Genomic DNA, 10,151 nt, shown 5'->3' on the forward strand with positions numbered 1-10,151 from the left:
ATGTAATTAGACATCAAAATTAGCACTGCCGAAGAGTGATGGAAAAGCACCAAGACATAAATTGTGGTTATTATGGCGTGGTGGGATTATAGGTGATTTTTATTTTCTTCTTTATGTATTTCTGCATTTAAATATGTTTCAAAAATGAGGATGTGCTCAGGTTGCTTTTAGCCACAAGGAACAGAAAACCCATCATCAAACCGGATTGCCCAATGAGGACGCTGATGGGTTCGCAGGACTCAATGTCTAGCAGACAGAGGAGGGCCCCCGCACGTGACCAGGGCATGTCACCGAAGACTGCTTCTTCCTCCTCTCCTCTCTGTGGCCCCAGCATCCTCCCCAGCAAACGCTGGCTCCCCTCGCGCACACAGCACCCCTGGAGCCGTCCCAGGAATGAGAGCAGGCGCAACAGTGTCTACACACAGAAATAGGGGACTTCTGTTTAGGTGTCTTCTTTGTCCAAGTGCAGGGACTCTTCCAGAACCTCCTGGCAGACTCCCCTGCAGGTCTCATCGGTCAGAACTGGGTGACGTGCTCACTCCTAAATCAGCCCCTGGCAGAAGGGTCGCCTTAGCCTCGCCTGGTGTACCTGGCTGGAGCTGGGGTAGCACCCCGCTTCCCCGGGAGCCCCGGAATGTGGACAAGGGCAAATGCCTGAATAAAGGCGGGCTTTAGGAGCCAAGACATGGGGACGTGGATGCCGTGTGGAGAGTCTCCTATGGCAGATATTGTTTTATTATTTAAAACACTACATTAATTTTTTAAAATTTAAAATTACCCTTGTGTGGTTGGACCCGCGTTGAGGGCGTTGGTGGGAACCGTGTGGCTGGGTCTACTCCGTTTATGTAAACTTGCTGCTCCTAAGAGAAGGTAATCATGGCCTTAGCAGCGACAAAAGCCCGGTGCTGCTTCCGCTCCAGGATATTGTATTATCTCTGGGGACATCAGGAACTGAACGGGACCCACCTGGCAGTCGTGGGGCCCGCAAATCTGCAGGTCCATCTGTCACTTGGGTCACATGAGCCAGACCACCAACGGGGGGTCCCCAGGCTCAGCTAAGAAGGTCCCTGACTCAGGGTGTCAAGGCTCAAAATTAAGTTTTGTCCTTGGCCATGAAGAGTGCTAAGCTTTTGACGGACATTATTTGGCGCAGCCTTCTTCAGTGTTAAAGGCTTGGCCAAGATGAATGAAGGGGTCTTGGAAGTGCTCCAGGTCCCAGCGTTGCAAATCTGAGGGTCGAGATAGCAGAAGCCGCTTGGAGGCCCCTTGGGTTCTCCTGAGTCCATAAACTTCCTCAAGGTTGGTTTTTTCTTTTTTTTTTTTTTCAACGGAGTCTCAACCAGCTGCCGGGAAATCGTTGTTTCCTTTCAACTCGCAGAGTTGCTCAACTGTTTGAAGCAAGAGATGCAGATGTTAAGACAGTGGGTTCAAAGTCTCCGTCAGCGAGGAAGCTGTACTCCGCGTGGAGATTCGAATTGTCCTCAGTCTTGGCTGCTGGGACATAAGAATAAGTGGGTTTATTTTTTTATTTTTCTATAAGTTAGAAAAAAATTTTTTTAAGTAATCTCTACACCCAACATGGGGCTTGAACTTACAACCCCAAGATCGAGAGTTGCACGCTCTCCCGACTGAGCCAGCTGGGCACCCCACTTTTCTTTTTCTTTAAATCCACATATTCTTGGGGTGCCCGGCTGACTCAGTCGGGAGAGCACGCGACTCGATCTCGGGGTTGTGAGTTCGAGCCCCACGCTGGGTAGAGATTACTTTAAAAAAAAAAAAAAGAATGAAAGGAAAAGAAAGAAAGTTTCCTATTATTTTTGCCAAGTTAAGGGTATGTTTAATTTCACTCAGTAGTCTAATGACTGAGCCACCCAGGCGCCCCTCACTCAGCATTCTAAAACTTGAACGTAATCCCTCGCTTGCAAATTGTGAAGTTTTTTTCCCCTCCATTATGTCACGTGCTAGGCACTCAAGGAGCCCCATGATTATAAATCTCAGAACGACAGACGGAAGAATAGACGGAACGTGAAAAAGTCATACAGGATCCTGCCAGTTGTTATTTGAAGAATTTATAAGTCAAGACCGTTCGAACTGCTACTCAGGGCCCATGTGGAAAGGCCTGAAGGCCAGAGATGTTCCTGGTTCGCTTGCTCGGCAGAACGTCCGAGGATGTCCGGGCGCCCACATCCACCAGGTGTTTGCGCACAGCCAGGTGGACACCACCTGCTGTCTCACACACCTTATGTGCTTATGGCTGATGGGCTTTTCACCATGACACCTGGGCATACAAATCTCGAAGCTGGGGAACTGGAAGAAAGAACAAAGCGCAAAGAAACTGAGTGAAGCAGAGAGAAGTGAATGCAACGGAAATACCCCCGTGAGCACTGGAGTCAGTGTTGGGTTCAGATTCTCTGCCCTGGAAATTACTTACCCTGGGTGTACCTCGGTGTCCCCATCTGTAAAATGGGCTCTCCTGAGTATCAGTGACGAGGCGTGTTAGGCGCCTAGCACTGGCCCAATATAGTTGGTCGGTGGCAGAGGAGCTGTTTTTGTTGTCCGCCGGAGCTCTTCATTTAACTAAATTAAATAGGGCACCGTATTTAGATGTCATTTGGGGGGAGAGGCACGGTCAGCTGGCTCCAAAGTTCTGAACTCTCTGGAGGGATTCAACAACCTGGCCTCCTTGTGCCTTGGTTTCCCTGAGTTTGGAATAAACTCAGGTTGCCAGCGTCACGAGGGTTCCCGGAAGACTCTCTGGAGCTGCCAGGAGGCTGGTCCCCAGAGAAGTCCTTGGTGTGCCTGCCTGTGACAGGTGCATGTGCCAAACCTCTGAATAAGGCCAGCCCGGATGCAGAGGCCAGCCTTGGTCACCAAGGACAGTGACGTCTTTGTCCTCAGACTGCGGGGGCTTCCTGAGCCTGGTGGTAAAAAGTCCCCTCCCCCTGCTGTGTAAAGTTCAAAGGTATACCTTGTGTCCCTGGGGGTATGGAGGAAAGATGCACAGGCTCTTGGTTTTGCGTCAGCGTGGTTTCTGGGAAACAGTAGAACACCTCCCCCCCGCACCCCGCCAATGTCCTGGAGGCAGCTACAGGTCATGCCTTGGCAAGAGCACCGTGCCTGACAGAGGCCACCACGTGAGGCAGGCCTGGGAGGCACGGTCCCTTTTTGGGATGGTTATGCATTCACACGTTAGCATTTTAGAGTCAAGTGGGCTCTCCGAACTTGGAGGGTGGCCGGGGCTCTCGTGCCCAGGTAAGGAAGACAACTGTCTCTGCGTGCGCTCCCTGACACCTTCAGGTCCTCTGCGGCTTATACTTACAGAAGGTGGTTTACCAAGAAAGAGGTAAGGTCTGTGCGCACAGCCGTCCACGTGAGGACTGGTCTTTTGATCAGCACTCTTCGTATTATTTTTCTGTTTGGGGGAAATTTCAGACGGGGAAGGACTTAGCTAAATAAATAGAGGATGATACTAGTAACCAACCAAAGGGGTAGGCAGGGTAATAATAATCTATGGTTACAGAATGTTTCGGAGGCAGAGATGTGAGATGCCTGGCTATGAAGCGTTTACATGGAGCCTAACCATTTACAGTGTTTTCACAAACATTTTCTTATCTAAGCTTTACAACCCAGTGAGATACATTTTCTGACACCAAATCACATCAACGTCCAATTAAAAAAAATTTTTTTTTTCCTTTGGAAGAGAAAGATCTTAAAAGCTGCTCTGGGCTACAGAGATGGTTCCATCAGGCACTGCCAAGGTGGAAAGGGCTGAGAAATGGAATTTTCAGCGAGGTGTGAAATGAGCGGATGTGTGGTTCTCAGCGGGAGGTCACAGAACATTCTGGAGGCAGAGCTGTGGGATGCCTGGCTGTGGGTTGCACTCCAAATGAGGAATTGAACAGAAACACCTCCCCCCCACACACACACCAAAAGCCAAAGGCCTTGGGGGGGACAGGAGATTTCGGGGTCTGAGGTGACCCTCTCTTTCACCCATGTCAAAGAGAAAGTGGGGGAGGCCTGGGCCCTCTCTGTCTCTTCTCTGTGAGGTCCTCTCTGCCCACAGGACTGAGAGTGGAGCAGGCTCTTCTCTTCCCTGTGTGGCCTTGGGGAAAATGGACCATTGATGCAACTTAGGGTGCTCTGCTATCCTTCACTCGGTGTCGACCTTTGGTCTGTCCCTTGTTGGCACTCTGTTGCTCCTGCCAGGCCAACTCCTCCCCCATCCTGTGTGACCAGCAGGGGAGCTGCCTGGGGAGCATTTGCTGACTTGCTAAGTCCCGATCTAGCCTACCAGAGAAGTGCCACACAGCTGCATCGGGGTCGCAGAAGCGAGGACTCTATTTTGTGAAACAAACAAACCCAAAAGAAGTATGATGGGGTTGGCTATTTTTAGGTCTCTGAGCTGGAAGCCGAAAGGCCTCAGGTCATCCTTTGTTGTCCTACATCTCACTGGATGAGTGCTGTGCTTCCTTTCACGCTGGGCTGCTTCCCTAGGCTCGGGGTCCTAGCTTAGTGACACAGAGGGCAGAATAGTGTGGGGAGAGTGGGGCGCCTGGGTGGCGCACTCGTTAAGCGTCTGCCTTTGGCTCAGGGCATGATTCTGGCATTCTGGGATCGAGCCCCACATCAGGCTCCTCCTCTGGGAGCCTGCTTCTTCCTCTCCCACTCCCCCTGCTTGTGTTCCCTCTCTCCCTGGCTGTCTCTCTCTGTCAAATAAATAAATAAAATCTTTAAAAAAAAAAAAAAGAATAGTGTGGGGAGAGCACCACCCCCAAGAATGCTTCCGCTCAGTCCACGGGATGGAGGGACGTGTTTAATGCACTCAGAATAAAGATCTAATGTCGGGGTCATGACTTCAACACATCCGATATTTAATAGGGTTCTGGAAAACGGCAGGTGCCGTGACAAGAAGAATATGAGTAGATATGGTCCTAGGACCCAGGCAACCTACAATTTGTTGAGACACAGACCGATTCTTCTCCAATCCCATTGAAGGCAGGAGGCCTTAAATGGAAATGCCAAGTTCATAGGCATATAGAAAAAGAAGAGGTGACAGGAAAGGCTTTAGGGAGGGCTACTGAACTTACCAGCTATGTCTTCACTGTTTCCACGTCTTACTGTAAAGTAGGCTGAGCACCTGGAAGGCATAGCTGCTTTTACAGAGTGTATCTTCCCACACTCCTGTGCTTGGTGTGGTGTCTGAATACATTAAGGAGATGAAAAAATGTTTGCCGAGTTAACAAAGGGACGGATAAATGAACAGACAGAGTGGAGGTGGAAAAAAAAAATCATTCTGGACAAAGGAAAGCTGGGGGCAAGATTTATAGAAGATCTCAGATGGTAGGCTCTGAGGCTTCAATTTATTTCTTTCGTCAGTGTAGTTTTTGAGCCAAGGTGTGAGTTTGTGTTTGTGTTTTTTGGAAAGAGAATTCTGCCACCAGCATTAAGAGGGCCCGGGAAGAAGGAAGGCTTTTTGGCAGCAAAACCAATTAAGGAAAGGGAAGCTTCGCCTCTCCAGATTGAAATGAGGTATTTTAGAAATGTGTAAGGTCAGATGGTAACTTTTGCAGAACTGCCTTCTTGGCCTGAAGTTTTCCCAGGTTGGGAATGATGCAATGGTGTTAGCTCAAGGCCACTGCATGACTGCCAGAGCTCAATTAGGAAATGGTCCCTGTGGAGTAAGCTACATTTTCCATCCTTTTCCGGGCTGGAAACTTTGCCAGATGGTCCGTGTCAGGGGAACCTGTCATGTTTTGCAAGGCTGTCTTGTACCATCAAATGAGAAGGTAATCTCTTCCAGGCGTGGAAGAGAGCAGACACGTCCCTGGGACTGACCGACATGCAAGGGGCAAATGCCGAGGTGGTTCGGGCCACCGGAGAATAAGATTAAGTGCCACTGTGCCTCTCACACAGCCTAGATGCTTAATTGACGCTGACTCTTAGTTACATTCGAAGGGATCATTCAGACCTTATTTCCTGTTTCTTGGGCTGTGGTGGGGAAGAGGTTGGGCTCTGCAGGCTGAAGTTTGAGCTAAGACTGTCACTTGTCTCCTAGGGTCTCTCCTGCAGTGACCCTCCCCTGAATCCATACCCACAATCCTCTCGGTGTCACCAACTTCCCATGCTTTCCCTGGGATGACTCCTGAGAGCGCTAAGAGCAATGGAGAAGATGTGGCCAAAGGGACCAGGGACGGTGTCCCCAGCTCTGGTTAATCCTGTTGAGGAAGATGTAACCGCCACAGCGTCAGTGGCCAGGCAGGCGTGAGCAGGCCATTGATACCACGTCCTGACCACATCAGCCCGACGTGGCCCCGGGGAATGGCAGCTTCAGCTTCCAGCTCCTAGTGGTGACTCAGCTGAGCAGCCCAAAGGAGCCAGAGGGTCTCTCCGTGGATGCCAGAACCTGGGAATCTTCGGTCTCCATCCCAGGGCACCCGTCAAGCCTTCCATCCACCAAAGGAGAGGTGACAACAGATAGGTGAGGAGTTTACTTAGAAAAATGCTCATTGAGCTGGGGCCTCACTCAGGGTGTCTTAGGGTACTCTCACAGTACAACCTTCAAGAGAGTCTTGGGGCACCTGGGTGGCTCAGTCGTTAAGCGTCTGCCTTCGGCTCAGGGCGTGATCCCGGCGTTCTGGGATCGAGCCCCACATCAGGCTCCTCCGCTATGAGCCTGCTTCTTCCTCTCCCACTCCCCCTGCTTGTGTTCCCTCTCTCGCTGGCTGTCTCTATCTCTGTCGAATAAATAAATAAAATCTTAAAAAAAAAGAGAGAGAGAGTCTGAGGAAGAGAGCAGGGATGCTGTTGCAGACGAGGGAGGCCACATCGTGTCATCCCCACCAGTGTTTCGAGGACCCCCAGTCCTGCCTTTTGCTCCGCTTGTTACGCACACACACATCGCACCGACGAGGTGTCGTTCAGGGAGGGTTTGATCCTCTTTGCCCTTTCCTCCTACCTGCTGGCTGGGGGTCGAGCTGACGTTGAGATAAGGGGGTAGCAGCAAGACAGAAGGAACCCATGGCCCTGATGATTAGAGATGAGACGACCTGAATCCTCATAGCTTAACTGTCAGGACTCCTGTGTCAACATGACTGACCATTTATCTAGAGAATTCTTGCCTGGGGAAGATAAGACTATAAACCAATAAAAACCTTCACTGTTTGCTTCAGGATACTCATGAAAAATAATGTCTTCTAACAAAAGATGGCTCATCTTGGCAAACAAGCCCCTCTCAGGAGGACAGATTGCTCACCTGGCCAAACAGCTTGTTTATCAGACAACTGTTAACTTATCAAGACTAGAGTCTTCAAGAACTTCGGATTGTTGTGTCCACCAGGCCTCAACAACTACATCACAAATTGGCCTGGTCCTTCCTGGGCCTCAGCTTTGAGAGACCTGCCTTGAACACTTAAGCTGAGACCTGTACACCCTGAAATGTCCCCCTGACTTCCCCAGCTGACGCAACAAGAGTGTCTCCAGGCTGACTCTGGTCCGGGTGGAGCTCTCCTCTGCTGTCGTTGCTTTGATCACCTTAGCCTTGGTTCATCAGCACATTATTCTGATGGTCCTTTGGGGAAGCTGGCAATTGATGTTGGTGATGGACGTGCCATACCAGCCGTCAACCTTGTTCATGGGTGAGGGACATACACTTCAGTTTTGTCATGACACTTTGACTTTGGGGTTCTGGTCACTGGCTGCCAAACCTGATCCCCTTTCTTCTCTGCCTTCCCCTCTACACCGTACTCATCTTTATGCCTCACACGGGGTCTGCCATATAGTCAGAGCTCCGCATACATGTGCTAACAGGACAGAGACTGCTTCTTCTTATTTAACTCTGTAGTATGTCGCTCAGGAGAGTTTCTTGTAGGTGTTGGACACTTGTGCAATAAAACTGATTAAAAAAAATCAAACAGTACCATAATTTATACATGTAAACAAGTGTTGTTTCCTTCAAGTTAGATTCCTTGGGAGTCTGTTCTTGTATCTCAATGATACTACTATTGCTTGAGATGTTTTCAAATACCTCTTTTGTAAGTATGTCTTGATCTGACAGCCTCAGTGGTGACAGATCATCTTTTTTTCTCTGAAAAATGTTTTATTATTGGTAATTACAAACATATACAAAAGTGGACACAATCATACAATGAACAATTATCAACTTAGGACCAGTCTTATTTCATCTAAGTCCTTACTCCCCCTTCTCCCCACCTGGCTTATTTTGAAGGTAATCCTAGACATCACATCATTTCACTCCAAAATATTTCAGTGTGTTCCTAAAAGACAGGGCTTCTTTGAAAAAATGTTAGCCATAATACCATATCCCGCTTTAAAGAATTAGTAATTTTTAGTATTATTGTATGTTTAAAGTGTTTAAGCTCCCTGGTTTCATAACACTTTATTTTATTTGCGAAAATCAGGATGGGATAAGTTCATATACTGCAATTGGTCGATGTCTCAGGTCTGTTCTTCCCTGAAAAGTTTCAATTGAAGTGTTCTATATACAGACAAAAGTTCAGGAGTCCTCAGTGTATGGCTCAGTGATTTCCCAACTTCTTTTAGGCCTTCCCCCCTTTTTTCCTTTGGAATTTATCTGATAAAGAATGTGTTTGTCATGCAGGGTTTCCCACAGCTGATGCTTGGGCAATTGTTTCCCCATGGTATCATTTGGCATGTTCCTCTATTCTCTGTCCCCTGTAAATGGGTGGTTATACCTACAGGCTTATCAGATCAGGTCAGTTTTCACCAAGACCGTTTCAGAGGTGCTGCTGTTTACTCCTACCAGGAGGCTCATCATTCCTGGGATGTCTCTTTTTGAAAGCATCTTTCGAAGGTGGGTGTGATTTTTACGAACAGGCAAAAGCCAGTCGGAGCTGAGTGTAGTGAGCAGTGTGGGTGCTCAAGTTGGAAAATGATGGTCTGCGAAAAACAAGGTGTGATCAAGTTATCAATGATGTTCTTGTGCGGCTGCTGAACTGGCCCTGAAGGAAATTCCAAAGCAGTTCCGGAAATGGGCTGTGCGATGGCAGAGCTTCCAATGTGCAGCCACCCAGATGACTAATGCAAAGGGCACAGCAGTGACACCGCCGGAGAAATCGCCTGTGGGCTGTAAAGCCAGCCTCGCTGTGTGGGTGGTCGTGCGCGATGGCCTTCTCCAGTCCTTCACCCCCCTTAAAGACCCTTGTCTCAGCGTGCATCACACTCGTGCTTCAGAGCTGACGCTGGAACCGCGCTGTCCCGCTGGAACGCAGCCCTCCTGGTCTCGAGGGGCTGACCTGGCCCCACGTCAGTTGCACCGCGGGGCCCGGACGTGTTGACAAGATGATGCTAGGTTCCACCCAGCCCCTCCCAAGCCCTGGCACTCAGCCGCATTACTCGGCGAGAATGTGGTCAGGGCACTGCAGGGGGAGGCCTACCGCTCCTGAGCAGTGCGCAAAAAATGAGGAGGCACTGGAACTCCGGCGCCGGTCAGACCTCGGGGCAGCGCCCTAGCTCCGGCCCCGGGCAGCCGCAAAACCAGAAGGCCGGGCGAGGACCCGCCAGCTCCCAATCAGCGGAACTCCCCGCCAGACTCGCGGCCCCCTTTGGCGTCTCGCTCCGCCCCCGTCATAGCCCCGCCCCGTGACGCAAACAGGGCGGAGCCAGCGGCCTCCGTGAGACCGGCTCGCGCGTCAGGGCCGGCGCCAGCTCCGAGCTCCTCCCACGCCTGCCGGCTCCCGAGATGGCGCCTGCGCAGCGCGGCTCCGCCCGGGTTGTGTCCCCTCCCCCTCCCCTAGCAACGGTCGTCGCGCCCGCCTCCGTCCTTCGGCCGCGCTCGCGCACGCGCGCTCCTTCCGGCCGCCGGGCCCCGCCCTCCCCGTCACCCGTAACAACCACTCGAGCCTCGCCGCGCCCCTCCCGCTCCCGCCCCCCCGTCCACTCCCCGGAACCGGCGGCGGAGCTGCGGCCGCCGGCAGTGGAACGGCGACGGCACCACGGAGCCGCCGGGATGAGCGTCCCCCCCCATTCCGCGTCCCGGGCCCGGCCTTTCTGACAAGAGGTAGGCGCGCGTTGCCGCGGCGGGCTCCGAGCGCGCCCGCGGCCCGGCCCCTCCCAGCGCCGCGGGGCTCTTCGCGGCCCCTCAGCTTCCTTGGCCCCGGCGGGAGCGAGCCCCG

At 51.3% G+C, this 10,151-nt stretch overlaps 1 protein-coding gene across 4 annotated transcripts in view; it reads left to right on the forward strand.

The window, feature by feature from the left end:
• The first annotated feature begins 9,880 nt into the window (after positions 1-9,880).
• SEC14L1 (SEC14 like lipid binding 1) overlaps positions 9,881-10,151 on the forward strand; it is a 68,384-nt gene continuing 68,113 nt past the window's right edge. For 3 of the 4 annotated variants that reach the window (XM_034641653.1, XM_034641655.1, XM_034641656.1), the window contains exon 1: positions 9,881-10,036. The gene's annotated coding sequence lies outside the window, so the exon portion shown is untranslated. The remainder of the gene's footprint in view (positions 10,037-10,151) is intronic. The other variant, XM_034641654.1, reaches the window with a different exon arrangement.

This window comes from Ailuropoda melanoleuca, chromosome 13 (genome assembly GCF_002007445.2).
Source record: "Ailuropoda melanoleuca isolate Jingjing chromosome 13, ASM200744v2, whole genome shotgun sequence".
Classification (NCBI taxonomy): Eukaryota; Metazoa; Chordata; class Mammalia; order Carnivora; family Ursidae; genus Ailuropoda; species Ailuropoda melanoleuca.